Genomic DNA, 16266 nt, shown 5'->3' with positions numbered 1-16266 from the left:
CAAACAGCCCAACCTATTACATGTAGGGTTACTGATTTATTTGAGCATCTGAGTGGTTATGCCATGGTCTAAAAGCCGCTTGTATCATACACTGTCACTGGCACAGACTTTGGGCAAAGTTCTGTGCCATATGCTAAGAGGATGTCAAAATGTCCCAGACACCATATCTTGCCCTCCAGATATTAACAATCTTCTAGGGGAAAATGATGTGTTCACAACTAACTGCAAAGACTAGCAGGATGAAACATCTGCCCTGCCCTGGTTTCCCAAAGCAAGCTTGACACCTAACTCTTACTTCCTTCCATGATGTTCCTAAACCTTTCTATGACTGTCCCTATCTCTCCAACAAGATTGTGAACCCATAGCGTGCAGGGTCTATGCTTGGTTCATCTTTTCTCCTTCAGTTCCAGCCATGGCTTATAATAGGAATACATTTGTGTTTATTAATAATGTGCTTATTAGGTGATTGAAATAAATATCAATTTTTTGAAGCAGTGTGAGGATCAGAAAATTTTTTGCAGTAATTAGTGTAAAAACTATGAAATTTGCTCTTAGTTGACTTGTTTTTAACTCAACTCCACTATTTATGGTCTCTCGACCTCTAGTTTCAGAGTGATTAATGCCTTCTTACTTATGGGATGCTAATAAATTTCAAGTAATATAGATATCTTGGAGCATTTGGTGAGCTGTGCAACTGTTCTGCAAGTATTACTCATTATTTGAGCAATGGGCATAATAATACTAAGAAGACCTGAATTCAGAACTGAACTCTCCGACACTTTTTAGCTGAGTGCCTTCACAAGACCCTCTCTGAAGCTCATTTGGCTCATCTGGATAATGGGTACACTAAAGATTACCTCGTTGCCCTATTATGTGAATTACTGTAAGCAAAGCACCTAGAGTAGAGAAGGGATTTAATAAATGTTTGTAAAAAATCACATTTGACTTTATGAAAAGTACCAACTCTATGGGGGAGTTGTAAGGCTCGTTCCATTGTAACAAGTACAAAAATAGCTATGACTTTATAGAAAAAGTTCCCTGTGAGTAAATTTATTCTATGCCACAAAGCAAAATAATTGGGTTGCCTTTCTGGGAGATGACAAGCCCCTTTTCCTGGAATGGCATATGTTCAAGGTGATGACTGTTAAGATGGGTATGGAATGCGCGTTAGACTAGATGGCTTTGAGAACCCCTTCCACTTGAGATCTTATGAGTTTGAACATTCAGAAATTCACGATGCATTCGCCCAACAAATAAAAAATTTCTGTCCTAGGTCCCGATCACAAAAATCCCTACCCACATAGAACTTATGTATATCGGAGGGAGACAGACAATATACACATAAATGAATCAACATTTAATATGCCAGATGATGACACCTGCTAATATAAGATCTAACATTTTTCGCTGGAGCTGAGTTTTAAACTTAACTTAGAGCAGGACTCAATTTCAAACCCCAGTGGCAAGAAGGCAAAGAGTTTCAAATTCATGGGCCTCTGAGTCCCAGATGTTTCCTTTTCCTATAACATTTAATATCATCTGATGCAGATGGATCCCTGGTCAGCTGAGGGAACTAATTAATAGTTGATAAGTTTCATCAGGGAGAAGACGATTTCTATCACAGGGGTTCAGTATCCTTCATCAAAGTGTCCAGGTGATACTATGAATATTTCCCCCTCTGGTTAATCAGGAAGACTAAATCCAGAAGGAGGGTGAAACAAGGTCAGAGAGATGGAAAAACAGCCACAATTTGCATTCTAGAGCACATGATGGAATCTATTTATACATACCTCCAGGGACACAAGAGAAAAAGACTCCGGAATGCACAGATAAGATTTTCAAAGATCCTAAAAAGCTAACTGAACCATTCAATCCACTAAGAGAAGATTAGTAATAAGAACCTGCTACTAGACAATATTAGGTTATTTCTTTTTATCAGAAAACCTCAGTACAATTTAGAATAGCAATTTGACACATTTTGCTTTATATCAAAGACTGGATTAAACTATGTTTAAACAGAGACACAGAGTATTTCGAGGCTTAACCTCTCATATAAATAATTCCTAAAATGACCTTGCATCTATTATTTAACATATTTATTCATGCACAAACAAACCTAAGAGCTAAGCAAAATGAGTCTTAGGAATTCAGGTGGAGGTGGGAGAAGAATGTAGATTTTTGATGTCACAGGTTTTCATATATGTTTAACCCCTCCCAGTTGGGAGCCCTCTTAAACTTTAATAGGCATATAAGAGAGGGAAGTATAGGTTGCAATGTACCACCCATTTGCTCATTTCTTCACACACAAACATGCCAGTCACTGGCAAGGGGTCTGAGGCTCACAGGTCCAGGAGAGAGAGGAAGACAGGTTCCAGCAATAGCTATAATAAAAGCTGGCTTGTGGCGAGCACCATTAGAAAGTTATGGAGTGTTATGGGAGTTCATGGGAGGAATATATCACATTAATTTTCCCGTCAAAGATCCCAGTGGGCTTAGTGGCAGCTGTACTCAGCTCAGCTGGCATGGGGGAGGGAAGGAAGAGTGGAATCACTGTGGCCCATTGTTCCAGACAATGCACCCAAAACTTCACAAAGCATGGTCCTCGTCAGACACTGAGGGCAAATGCCTCTGCTTGTAAGGATGTGCCCATGGGGTCAGACTCCAGCCCAGAGACCCATCCTGTAGTGCCAGACTTTTAGTACCAAGAAACCAAGTGAGTTGGTCATCCTACCTGAGAAGGCTGTGATATCGGGCAAGGCAGTTCTCCACACCTGAGCAGACCCTGAAGGCACTGACAGCTGGAGTGTGTCTGCTGAACCCCCTCTTCACCTGGTATCAGCTCCTGCCTAGAATGAGAGTCTGGAGCGGTGCTTCTCCATGGTTACCACTCTTACCTTTGCTGTAGGCGTTCTGCCATTTTGTAGATAAGGAAATTAGGCTGGATGAATTCCAGTGACTTGCATGAGAATTGGAACTCTGTAAAATCAAAAGAATTGAGCCTGTGTACATGACTCATGTAGATAATTCTTCTCCCCTTTCAGTGTCTCTATTAAAGTTGGCTCCGAAACTACTAGAAGGGACAAGGGGCTTGTCTCAGGGGATAGCATCAAGGGGAGATGGGGGAAGTCAGGAATATTTTTCTTTGGTCAGTTTAAGAAAGAGGGATCCTGGAAGAGAGAATAGGGGCCAAAGCTTTAATTAGGGAAGGGGAGTGGTCACAGCCCTTGGGGTCTACGGCAGGAAAGGGGCTGATGCCTGGACCTGGCCTGGGAGGACTGGTAGCCCTGAGGGCAGGTTTGATGCAAGGATTTGTACTCCCAAAGGTAGCTTTCTTTCCCCTTTTGTTAGGCCCCATTTTATAAGCCAGCAGTGAGATGTGCTGAATTCTACAGAATTGTTCACAAGAAGCTTTCCCCCTTTCCTACAGGGAGAAAGGAGGCACTGTTAATGGCAAGGAAAGGAAGTGGCTGAAGTGAATTCCACAATTCCTTGGCCTTTTAAACCTGGAGATTACTAGTTAAAATAATTTGATGCACAGACCCTGACCACCATTTTAATGAGGCCTGCTAGCTGGCACAGAAAATTAATAATAATAAATTAATTCCAGAGAATTCCATTTTATGTACTCAATTATTAATGGTATTACGGTGATATTAATGGTGTCAATTATTAATGGCATGAATAATTAAGAGATCACATCCATGCTATGATGTACAAGGGTTCCAATGTTGAGCACATTGCCCAGAATAAATAAAGAAATATACCAGGGTTCAGACCTATAACATTCAGCCTTCAAACATGTTTCTTGGAAAAACTTGGTACATCTGTCATCAGGCTAATTCTATTGATGAGATCTCTGTTACCAGGACTCCTGCCCAAGTTTTATGTTATGATAGTAACAAGAAAGAGGTTAGGGGATGGAGTGGGGGTGGGTGCATGTTTCTTTGGAAGTTCTGATCTTTCAGGGAGGACCCTGGCTGAAACTGGTGTCCATGGGAAACCAGGTGTGAGATCAGAGAGGGCTGTGTGAACTTAGTGAATCCAGAAGAGCTGATCAAGTAACCCCAAGGATGACTAGTTAGTGTTGAGCCTTATTTTAAAGATGGTAGAAAACCATAATTCAAAGAGTTATGTACCACAATGTTCATTGCAGCACTGTTTACAATAGCCAGGACATGGAAGCAACCTAAGTGTCCATTGACAGATGAATGGATAAAGAAGATGTGGCACATATATACAATGGAATATTACTCAGCCATTAAAAGAAATGAAATTGAGTTATTTGTAGTGAGGTGGATGGACCTAGAGACTGTCATACAGAGTGAAGTAAGTCAGAAAGAGAAAAACAAATACCATATGCTAACACATATATATGGAATTCAAAAAAAAATGGTTCTGACAAACCTAGGGGCAGGACAGGAATAAAGATGCAGATGTAGATAATGGACTTGAGGACATGCGGAGGGAGAAGGGTAAGCTGGGATGAAGTGAGAGAGTGGCCCGGACATATACACACTACCAAATGTAAAACAGATAGCTAGTGGGAAGCAGCCGCATAGCACAGGGAGATCAGCTTGCTGCTTTGTGACCACCTAGAGGGGTGGGATAGGGAGGGTGGGAGGGAGACGCAAGAGGGAAGAGATATGGGAACATATGTATATGTATAGGTGATTCACTTTGTTATAAAGCAGAAACTAACACACCATTGTAAAGCAGTTATACTCCAATAAAGATGTTTAAAAAATAATAATAATCATAAATAAAACAAAGACAGCGGAAACCCCAAACAGCTACTGCCCCAAACAGTGCAACCAGATTGGGGTTAGGGTAAGTAAAAATGAGGGAGGGACTTCAGGAAAGCATATTTTCAAGGGGGAGGGATCAATTTACCAACGATGTGAATGAGTATCCTGCATTATCTCTCTGAGCCTCAGTTTTCTCATTTGTATGATGGGAATAATATTTATTCTGAAGGCTATTTGACAAAATGAATGTATGGTTCAGAATAAGGTCTCAACAAATAACCTCTATCAGTGTTGTTGTTTTAGTTATTATTATTGTAAATATCTGATAACCCAACTCTCCCATTTTATAGGTAAAGAAATTAAAGCCTGAGGAATAGATGTGATTTGTCACTAAGTTTGTGTGTGGGATGTCTTCCCTTGCCCTTCCAGACTGCTATCTTCTCCATCCTCCTCTGCTTTCCAGGATCCAATCTCCATGCATGACATTGACAAGGCTCCCGTGCCTGCATGAGTTCCCCAATAGGGAGACCCAGCAGAAGGTGGGAAGAGAGAGGAGAATGGGGTCAGGGCCTTTCTTTTCTTGGCTTCTTCCCTGAGAGGACCCTCTCAGCTGCTTTGTATCTCTCCAGAAGCTATAGGTGCTCCAAAGTGGCTAACTCTACGTGACTTTATCTTTCCGGAATCCTGAAACTGCTCCCACCTCTGGACCCTTCCGGTTGACAGATGGTAACATGTTTGCTGCTCCCAGCTCTGAATCACTGCACTGTCCCTTTGTGAAAAATGTTTATCAAATTATCCTACTTTGAGTGTTCTGCCAGATAATGGTAAGTGACAGAAATGATACTGGAGTCCAAGACTGCTGGTTCTTGGTGTAGAATCTGTCCTTCACACTCACTTAACTTTCATTCATACTCTCATTAAATTACTGTCTACTAAGAGAAAGGCCCCCTGCTGGGCACAGGCAATACAATGATCAGTAACACATGGTGCTCATTATCCCAAAACACCACTTGACAGCACTCCAATGCAGGAGTTAGCAAATTGTTTCTGTATAAAGAGCCAAACAACAAATATTTTAGACACTGGGCCCTATGTATCTGTTGCAACTACTCAAGTCTTCCGTTGTAGGACACAAGCAGCTACAGACGATATGTCCACAAGTGAGTATGGCTATGTACCAATAAAACTTTCTTCAGGTCCACTGAAATTTGTACTCCATATAATTTTCATGTGCCACAATATACCTTTCTTTTGATTTTTTCCTCCGAATATATAAAAAGACAAAAACTATCTTTAGCTCATGGGCCATACAAAACCAGGCAGCAGGGCTTCCCTGGTGGCGCAGTGGTTGGGAGTCCGCCTGCTGATGCAGGGGACGCGGGTTCGTGCCCCGGTCCGGGAGGACCCCACATGCCGCGGAGCGGCTGGGCCCGTGAGCCATGGCCGCTGAGCCTGCGCGTCCGGAGCCTGTGCTCCGCAATGGGAGAGGCCACAGCAGTGAGAGGCCCGCGTACCGCAAAAAAAAAAAACAAAAAAACAAAAAACAAAAAAAAACAAACAACAGGCAGCAGGCCAGATTTGGCCCTCAGGCCATAGTTTGCTGACCTCTGTGCTTAAATATGAACTTGGTACTAAAGGAGCAGTTAAGGAGGCCAAGAGTTGGGAGGAGGATGCTGAGACAGGATTCACAGAGGAAGTGACCTTTGCACAGAGAATTAATGGATGATAGAGTTGGTTTGGCAGGGAAAAGGGAATGTACCTTTAAGGCACAAGTAATGAGCAAAAGCAAAGGATCTTAGAAGCGCAAGATGTGCGCAGGGAGTGGAGTCTGAAATAGGGCCAGAGAAAAGAGGCACTGGGTGGTAGGGAGGGGAGACCCTGGGGTCTGGGGGTGGGGAAAGGGGCAGGATGCTCTGAGTCACATCCTGGAGGACCAGAGTGCCCTGCTGAGAGACTGGACTTCAGAGTCAGAAAAACCAAGTGGTGGGATTCTGGGCAACAGCATTAGACAGACCTGAGTGCAAAACCCAGCTCTACTCCTCTCCAGCTGAGTGATCATAGACAAATTACTTAACCTGTCTGAGCCTCATTTCTTAGATGCAAAACTGTCCTCATAAGAGCTCCAGCTTCATGACTGCAGTAGTGAGGATTAAACGGGGTAATGCACACAGACTGCTCTCAGCAGTGCTGGCTCACAGTAAGGGCTCAATAACGGTTTGCTATTATTAGCATTATTATAATTAGCCTCATTGACTAGCCTGGCTCTGGCTATGTTTTCTCTAGTCCAAATTCAGAGCATTCCTTGCCATTGCTGATGCAGATGGCAGCTGGACAGTTGGCAGCCCTGAGGTGAACATACGGTTTTCCTTTTAGCACTGTGATAGCATCAGCCCTAATGAGTCTGCAGTGGCAGAAATCCATTTCTCTGAACTTGAACCTCATAGACCTTGGTTCATTGAATGTGTAGCCAAAGCCGCAGCTCCCCAGTCCAGACAATACCCTTCTTAGAGTGTTCGAGCACACAGAGCACCTATTATTACTTACCTATGAGTTTTCTTTCCTGTTTAGGCTGCAAAGACAATGTTTGGATAGTTCTCCTTTTTGACAATTCCTTCTTGAGTCTCCTGGCTAGCAGCCTTCAGTGAATTTCCATGGTGCTCCATCAACCTGAAGGAGGAGAAGAAAGGCAAAAACAGATGGGCATTATTCAGTGACGTCACTTAAACTAAACAAGTTCTGTATATCCTAAGGATGCCTAAAGTGATACATTTTGTGATTAATTCAGTGGGTCCTTAAAAGACTTCAGATCTGATTTAAATACATAGAAACCACAACATTTCAATTGAGACACTTAAGAAAACTAAGAAGTAATGAGGAAGAGGACTGATTAGTTATTTTTTTAAAACAAAATAATTTTGGAATTTAATTACAATTCAGGCACTCCATCATTAAACAGACTTTCAGGATACATTTCAAGGTAATAATTTTAACTCCACTTTAAAAGAAAACTCAAAATTCTGTTGTAAACGTAACAAATGTTCATCGTACCACTTTTGGGAAAAAAGAGAAAACTATAGAAAATTAAATAACAATTACTCAATAAGTCTAAACCCATAGGTTGTATTTTAACATTAATTATGTAGTTTCTCCAAAATTTCTTTTGTTGGCCTATTGTAAATCTACATAAAGTCAGGAGAGACCAAATAAAGAGGGCGGGAGGTCTCACTTGAGGATGTGAAAGAGTTGAGGTGAAAATGGCAGAATGAGAGTTTAATTGCACAGTCATAGGGTGCTGAGCCATCACCCTTCACCCCTACCCTAGGGTGGGAGGCATGTATTTGTCCCTCAGCCCAAGTGCAGTGGGAGAAGGATAGACAGATAAATAGATAGGTGGGTAGATGGATATTTCTTTTTTTTTTTTTTTGCGGTACACGGGCCTCTCACTGCTGTGGCCTCTCCCGTTGCGGAGCACAGGCTCCGGACGCGCAGGCTCAGCGGCCATGGCTCGCGGGCCCAGCCGCTCCGCGGCACGTGGGATCCTCCCGGACCGGGGCGCGAACCCATGTCCCCTGCATCGGCAGGCGGACTCTCAACCACTGCGCCACCAGGGAAGCCCCTAAATGGATATTTCAAATGGGCATCAGCACTAGCAATAGTGGTCGTTGACTACATAAGAGAAAAGATAGGAGCCAGAAAAAACTGAAATGACATATTCAAAGTGTTGAATAAAATAATGACCACCCTAGACTTCTATACTCGGTGAAAATATCCTTCAAAAATAAAAGTGAAATGTAAAGATATTTTAAAAGACAAAATATGAAAGAATGTACCATGTTCAGTCCTACACTAAAGGAATTAATAAAGGGAGACCTTCAGGCAGAAGAAAAATGATAGGAGCTTGCGGAAACTGGAAAGAATGAGAAGCAATGGAAATAGTAAACAGGTGGGCAAATCTAAATGAATACTGAGTATATAAATAAAAATAATACTGTTTCATAGAATATGAAAATAGAGAGAGAATATATGTAGAATTAAAATACATGACAATAATAGCTCAGTAATGTGGGACAGGGTAAATGGAGTTGAATTCTCTAGGATAATGACAGAAAACAGTGAAAGGACATATAGCTAATAAAGTAATAAAAGAGAAAATTAAATAAAAAATGATTAGTCCAAGTGAAGGCAAAAAAATGCAAAAAGTAGATAGAAACAGAGATATGGTACATATAAATAAAAATATACTAGTAGTTATTTTAAAAGTAAATAGATTAAATATTTCAATTAAAAGGACAATGATTAACAGCATAAATTAAAAATAAATTGACTATATATTTCTTAAGAGAGACATACTTTAAATACAAAGATATAGAATGTTTGAAAGTAAAAGGTTGGAAATATTTATACAATGCAAACATTAATAAAAGAAGTTTGATATATACTAATATTTGACAGTTATTTTAAAGCAAGAAACATTACTACACATTAAAAGGTGCAATTTTTTTCTACAATAAAAGGATCAACCTAGGAGAAAATGTACCAAATCTAAATTTACATCTAATAACATAGCTTTAAAGTACATAAAGCAAGTACTAATAGGACTAAAAAGAGAAATAAACAAAGTCACAGTCGTTTGGCAGAAATTCATGCATCCCTCGCTCAAGTTCTGATCAAATAAGCAGATACAAAATTAGCAAGGATGTAGGATATTTGAATAACGTGAAAAACAAACACAACCTGACAAATAGAGAACAATGCACACATTAACTGCAGAAAAGAATGATCAACAGGAGGATCAGAAGAATGAATACAAAACAAAGTTTTATGACTGCTGAAGGTGAATTAGAGGATGTGCTTTAACCTTTTGTCAGAATAAGGCTTCCAACTACTCCTTCCACCACCACTGCTTTCATCATATTAAACTTTTCTCCCTGTAGAAACCGGACAATTTTAGGCCTGTTCCAACAAGGAGGAAAAAAAGAAAGCTAAAGCTGTGTACAAACTTCACACCCAGATCTGGCACTTGTTTTGTCAGTTCAGTGGCTCAAAAAGGCAAAAATGTTCCTGTCCTAATTCATTTCTCTCCTGGGAGTGGAAGTTTCTTCCTGGAAACATGCTAATAGGAAATTGGACTTTCCCCTAACAGTATCTCAAGAAGACACTATGATTCAGAGAATGACATAAAAATGTTAGATACAGGGCTTCCCTGGTGGCACAGTGTTGAGAGTCCACCTGCCGATGCAGGGGACACAGGTTCGTGCCCCAGTCCGGGAGGATCCCACATGCCGCGGAGCGGCTGGGCCTGTGAGCCATGGCCGTTGAACCTGCACGTCCGGAGCCTGTGCTCCGCAACGGGAGAGGCCACAACGGTGAGAAGCCCGCGTACCGCAAAAAAAAAAAAAAGTTAGATATAATTCTGTTTTAGCACTGATCACGTTTTTATTTTAACGAAATGTCTATATTCCTCACACTTCATCTCCAGAACCAGATCTTACGAAGACGTGTATCCCAACGCTTCACATAGTGCTTGGCACATCATAGATATTCTAAAAGAATTTGTTGAATAAATAAAAATCGGAAAAAGGTGAGAAAAGGCCCCTGGCAGAGACTAAAAACAATCTGTGAGTAATAAACAGTACTTTCCAGAGTAGCCCTTCCTAAGACATGACATTGTAAATGTGGTCCGCAGGAAACTTGGAAATCACCCAAATTCAACCAGAGTAACTGTGTACATCCTCAGATCTCAGATGTGACCCAGAACAGTTGCTAGTTCATCTACTGAATTACAACTGGACATTCTGAGGGAAGATATGTTAATAGATCCACATGGTTTGCATGGTGATGGAAATTGGGTCAAGGTCAGTGGCACGGTACAAGGAAGAAGCAGCAGCTCTGATTAGCCAGTCTCAGGCTTGATGTCCTGGAAATAGGGACGCCTGCATTTAGAGTGCCAGGAATTCCCACTTAATCTCCCACAACAATCCTTTAAAATCATTACCTCTTTGAAATGAGATAAAACACTGAGGTCCAGAGAGAATAAGAAAATTGCTCTAATTACTGCTAGAACTGAGAATCAGATCCTGATCTTTCTATCCCCCCAAACCTGGGCTCTTTCAACCATTCTCTACAGGTTCCAAAAACAGCTTTTAAAAGATGCTGTGGGTCTACTGCCTTTGTTCAATAAGCTACTGATACTGACCTTCACTTTTCTTGGGAACTTCCCCACTGGGGAAAAATGTGATGACAAACAAGAACTCCTTACTCCTCATTATAGCTATATTCTCTATATTTCATTCATAAAATGGAGTCTGGACTAATAATCAGTACCTGATGATACCGGTTACTCACCAAGACTGGAATTGCTTCTTGAAGGACTGGAAAGACAGGGCACCCAAAGGCCCAAACCTGGCCCCTCGATGTGCAATTCTGCCAGCATGAAGAGCACGTCCAGAATGCCTCTCTCTCCTTGATGTCTTCTTTTAAATCATTAATTAAACAACCTACCTACTACTTTCATAAGAAATAAAAAGGTCAACCCAATCTATTTCCTTTATTTATGTGTTGGAACTCTGCGTTATGGATTTTGAAACTTTTTAATGTGTGCTGCCAGTATTTTCTTCATCTTTCATTTGCACCTTAAAATGTGTAATTTTTTTTTTTTTTACCTTAGAGAAGTATTTTCTCTTTTACTCGTATCTCTCTCTCGTCCCCACCCTCTGTCTTGCCCCATTTTTCTTCTGCTTCATTCTTTCTCACATTCATCTCTTTACTGTCCCTCCCTTTTTGACCCTTATCTTTTTATCATGGTGAATTTTTTACTGACGTATAGCTGATGTACAATATTATGTAAGTTACAAGTGTACAATATAGTGATTCATAAATTTTAAAGGTTATACTCCATTTATAGTTATTATAAAATATTGGCTATATTCACCATGGTGTACAATATATACTTGTAGCTTATTTTATACATAGTTTGTACCTCTTAGTCCTCTACCCCTCTATCACCCCTTCTCTCTTCCTTGGCCAATTATCTTTTCACACAAAATGGATAACCAGATGCAATGCCTAAAACTCTACCCATTAGGAGTATTTTTCCTTGCTACTGCCTTTCAAGGACATTAATGCAATGCTAGCTCAACAAACCCTCAGTCAACCTAGTGGGGAGCTCTGGACTAAGTAATGCCTGTCAGAGCATCCCACACTGGCCCCAGATGACTGAGTCTTTACAACCCCATCTCACTTAGGCACAAGATATAGGCTGCCAAGGAAGGGTGAGACCCCAAGTTAGGTACCTCTGGGTAGCTGAGCTCGACACTGAAGATCTAATGGATCCGATGGCTGAAGGCTGTCACACACACAGTGCCTCGAATATAGTACATATATACATATATTTGCAAGAAACAGAAAACCTGACCTTAGTGACACTGTTTTTAAAAAGTTTAATTGAAGTATAGTTGACTTATAATATTATATTTGTTTCAGGTTTCCAATATAGCAATTTGATATTTTTATAGATTATGCACACCATTCAACGTTATTACTGTTATTGACTATATTGCCTGTGCTGAACGTTACATGCCTGTGATTTATAACTAGTAGTTGGTAACTCTTAATCCTTTTCACCTATTCCACCCATCCCTCACCCCACATCCTTTCTGACAACCACTAGTTTGTTCTCTGTATCTGTGAATCTGTATCTGTTTTACTTGTTTGTTTGCTTTGTTTTTTTAGATTCTATATACAAATGAAAACAGTGTTTGTGAGACAGATAGATAGATAGATAGATGGATAGATGGATAGATAGATAGATAGATAGAGATCTTCTTTATCCATTCACCTGTCCCTGGACACTTAGGTTGCTTCCATATCTTGGCTGTAATAAATAATGCTGCTATGAACACTGAAGGTAATATATCTTTTCAGATTGATGTTTTCATTTTCTTTGGATAAACACCAAGGAGTGGAATGTGGAATTGCTGGATCATATGTTAGTTCTATTTTAATTTTATGAGGAACCTCCATGCTGTTTTCCACAGTGACTGTACCAGTTTACACTCCTACCAACCGTTACATAAGAAGAGTAACTTATATGGGTTCACTAGATCAATAAAGTCTGTGGTTTTCTTGCCATTACCCTCATGGTCACAAGGTAGCAACTGTCATATTCACAGTCAAGGCCAGAATGAGAAAGGACATTGCAGTGTGTCTGTCCCTTTTTATCAGAAAATCAAAACCTCTTTAAGAATTCTGCAGGAAAACTTCATATTCTTAGGTCTCTTTGGACAAAACTAAGGTATACTAAGGCTTCCAAGAATGCTGAAAGAATGAGAATGAGATTATCATGATTGACTTACACCAAAAAAATTTCTTGCTTGGGTGTGGACATAATGCTTCCACTCAAAAAAAAAAAAGATCCATGAGAGTGCTGTTAGCAAGAAGGGAAGAGTAGTTGAACACTAGGTAGAATATTAAAAATAACTGTCACAATGAATAAATAGTTATCAAACGGAGAATGATTTTTTGCTACACAAATAATTCCTGCAATGGGAAGAAGTTTGACAAAATAATTTCTGAGGTCATTTCAATACCAGCCCATGAACTAAAGGGAACATTAAAGACTGTCTATAATTAATAAAAAGGAATCTTTTAACTATGGCAAACCATCAAGAGAGCCAGCAAAAGAGAGGAAAATTCTTTAGCATCATAGCCAGACTCATTCTGTATCCCCAAAGGAATCTTCCGGCAGCCATTGACTTTCAGAACAGAGCTGCTGGGGCAACGGTGAGCCAAAGAGGAATAATGAGGGCTTTGTCCTCATCCTGGACCAGGGAAATACTGATCAGCTGTAGCCTCCATGAAAAGCCTTACTCTTACCACCTTTAACGACTCGCCCCCGCCTTCCTCCCCACCCTCGACGGAGTCCCCTGCTCAAAATCTGACGTAAATTGTTTCCTTACCATGGCAAGCTGCCTAAGATTTCTGGGAAGTATGTTTTAACAGGAGTCATGCCAGGACTGGAATCAGCAGTGCTTCTGTGTAGCCTGCAATATAAGCTGTAATTAAGGATATTGAGATCCCTGATGCTGTAGGCCAAGTAAGTGTGTTGTCTGTGTGTGTGTGTGTGTGTGTGTATGTGTGTATTTTTTTTCTATTTGCTTCTTCACTTAGAATACGAAAACCAAAGGCCATTAGAGACTGTATTCGTTTGATGGAGTGTGGCATCCATCCCAAGGCTGTTTTCTTTTTCCTCTCCATTCATTCATTCACTCATTCTTGCAATTAAAGAACTTTTCTCAGATAAAGGGTAGCTAACAGGGTAGATAAAGGGTAGCTAACAGGGTAGATAAGGATCTAGAGCTTATGGTGAAAGGCAGACTTTAAACCAATATTTTAAATTGTTTCTTGATGACGTCTACCCTTTTACCTCCTTCTGTTTTTCCTATTCTTTATTGTTTCAGGGTTGAAGTGAAATATTGCCTGCTGAGATGGTACAGCTGAAGAAGCATGAGCTATGGAATAAAAAGACTTTGATTAGAATTCCAGCTGAACCACGCACGAGCTGTTGGACCTTCAGCAATTTACTTAATGCACATGAAGCTGTTTTTCTTCATCTGAGCAGGTGGCCAGTGGTCTATTCACACACTAATATTCTAATTTTCATTCCTCTTCATTTCCTCACTTATACTTTCTAAAATAACCTACCTCCAAATTTGGGTAATTTTTCCACGGAGTCATCTCTCTTCTTGGCATACAGTGATACTCATTGTGTCCTAATAACTCCAGTTCTTTATTTGTTTGACTTAGTAAAATGTTATTGAGGAATGACATCATAAATGGATAGCTTAATGGATTTTCACAAACTGACAGCCCTGTGTAACCAAAATTTATATCATGAAACTGAACATCTTCCACTTCCCAAAATCCCCTGCATCCTCTTCCACAACCAAAAGCTAACTACTCTCCTTATTTCTAATACCAATAAGAGTGTTGTAGGGACTCTTTTGCTTAGGGTTTCTTTCATTAAACTCCATGTTTATAAGATAAATTAATGTTGTTAGCTTCAGCGTTACTCTTCACTGTCATTGCTGTATACTATTCCATCGTGTGAATATATCACAATTGTTTATTCATCTCTCTGTGGATGAATATTTAGATTACCTCAGTTCTGGACATGGACAAAGAGTGCTGCTATAAACATTCTTGCACGTGATTTTTTGTCAACAGAGGTACACTTTTCTTTTGGATACCTAGGACTAGAATTGCTGGGTCATAGAGTATGAAAATATCCAACTTTATCCAAGTCAATAGGGCCACTTTTCCAAAGTGGCTGCAACAATGTATACTCCCACCAACAGGGTACAGAGCTCCTGTTACTCAATACATTCACTAGCTATTCTTGCTATTAATTATTATCATTGTTCCCTATCAGTTGGTTCCTACTAACTAATGTACCTATCGTTCAACATGTTTTGATATGTTCCATCTTTTACGTTTGAACCATTCTGGTTAATGTACAGTGATATTGCTTTGTGATTGTGATTTTCATTTCCCTGATGACTAATAAAGGTGAACAGCCTTTCATAAGTTTACTCGTCACTTGGATATACTCTTTTAATGAAATTCCTGTTCAAGTTTTTTGCCCACGTTTTACTGTTGAATTGTCTATCTTTTACTTATTGACTTGTAAAGTTCTTTATATATTTTGTAGAGTCCTTTGGTTAGCATATGTGGTGCAAATATCTTCTCTTGCTCTGCAGCTTGCCTTTGGTTTGAGTCTTATTCATTTCTGAATATTGCTCTGGAAACAAATGAAGTGCAATCATGCCTCCGAAGTTTCTTACCTGTGAAAATTCAGGTGAGTTAATAAGCTCTCTGAACTTGAGTTTCCTATCTACAAAATGGGAATAATGACCCTCACCCAACCTATATCATAATGCTGTTGCGAGCAACAAATTAGATACTACATAGGCAGCAGCTTGAGAATTCATACAGTATCCAGGTCAAGAATTGTAACTATGGTTTATAACTATTAAAGATAATTTATATAACTATAAGCGTAATATATGCTGGGTAGAAAAACAGGTTAGGAGTAAATCACCTATGAGCGTGATATCTTTGGTTCATATCCATGAGATAAAGAACTTTTAGTTACAAATCCTACACAAAAAAAGGAAGTCTTGTAAGACGACCGAAATAATGTTCCCAGATGTGAGCCTCCGCACTCATACAGGTATTTTCCGAACTTGAAGTTGACATTCCTTATTTCTCATTTCCTCTCAGTTCCCTTACTTTTCTAGTGAATATATCCAATGAAGCAAAGATGTCTTCCCCAAGAAGGTGGTGTCACTTCTCAAAAACCTGAGCCTCAGGGTCATGTACCACAATGTTCACTGCAGCTCTATTTACAATAGCCAGGACATGGAGCATCCTAACTGTCCATCAACAGATGAATGGATAAAGAAGATGTGGCACATAGATACAATGGAATATTACTCAGTCATAAAAAGAAACGAAATTGAGT

The 16266-nt window shown here is 40.0% G+C and overlaps 1 long non-coding RNA gene across 1 annotated transcript in view; it reads right to left on the bottom strand.

Annotated features, from left to right (window-relative positions):
• Nucleotides 1–2930: 2930 nt before the first annotated feature.
• Nucleotides 2931–16266, bottom strand: part of LOC114487896 (uncharacterized) — a 22437-nt gene continuing 9101 nt past the window's right edge. The window contains exons 2-3 of the long non-coding RNA XR_003683435.1: nt 7290–7412; nt 2931–2976 (exon numbers count right to left, since the gene is read on the bottom strand). This is a non-coding gene — a long non-coding RNA (uncharacterized lncRNA). The remainder of the gene's footprint in view (nt 2977–7289; nt 7413–16266) is intronic.

Source organism: Physeter macrocephalus, chromosome 15 (assembly GCF_002837175.3).
Source record: "Physeter macrocephalus isolate SW-GA chromosome 15, ASM283717v5, whole genome shotgun sequence".
NCBI classification, from domain to species: domain Eukaryota; kingdom Metazoa; phylum Chordata; class Mammalia; order Artiodactyla; family Physeteridae; genus Physeter; species Physeter macrocephalus.
Note: the sequence above shows the minus strand (reverse complement) of the source record. Positions and strands in the feature narration are given on the sequence as shown.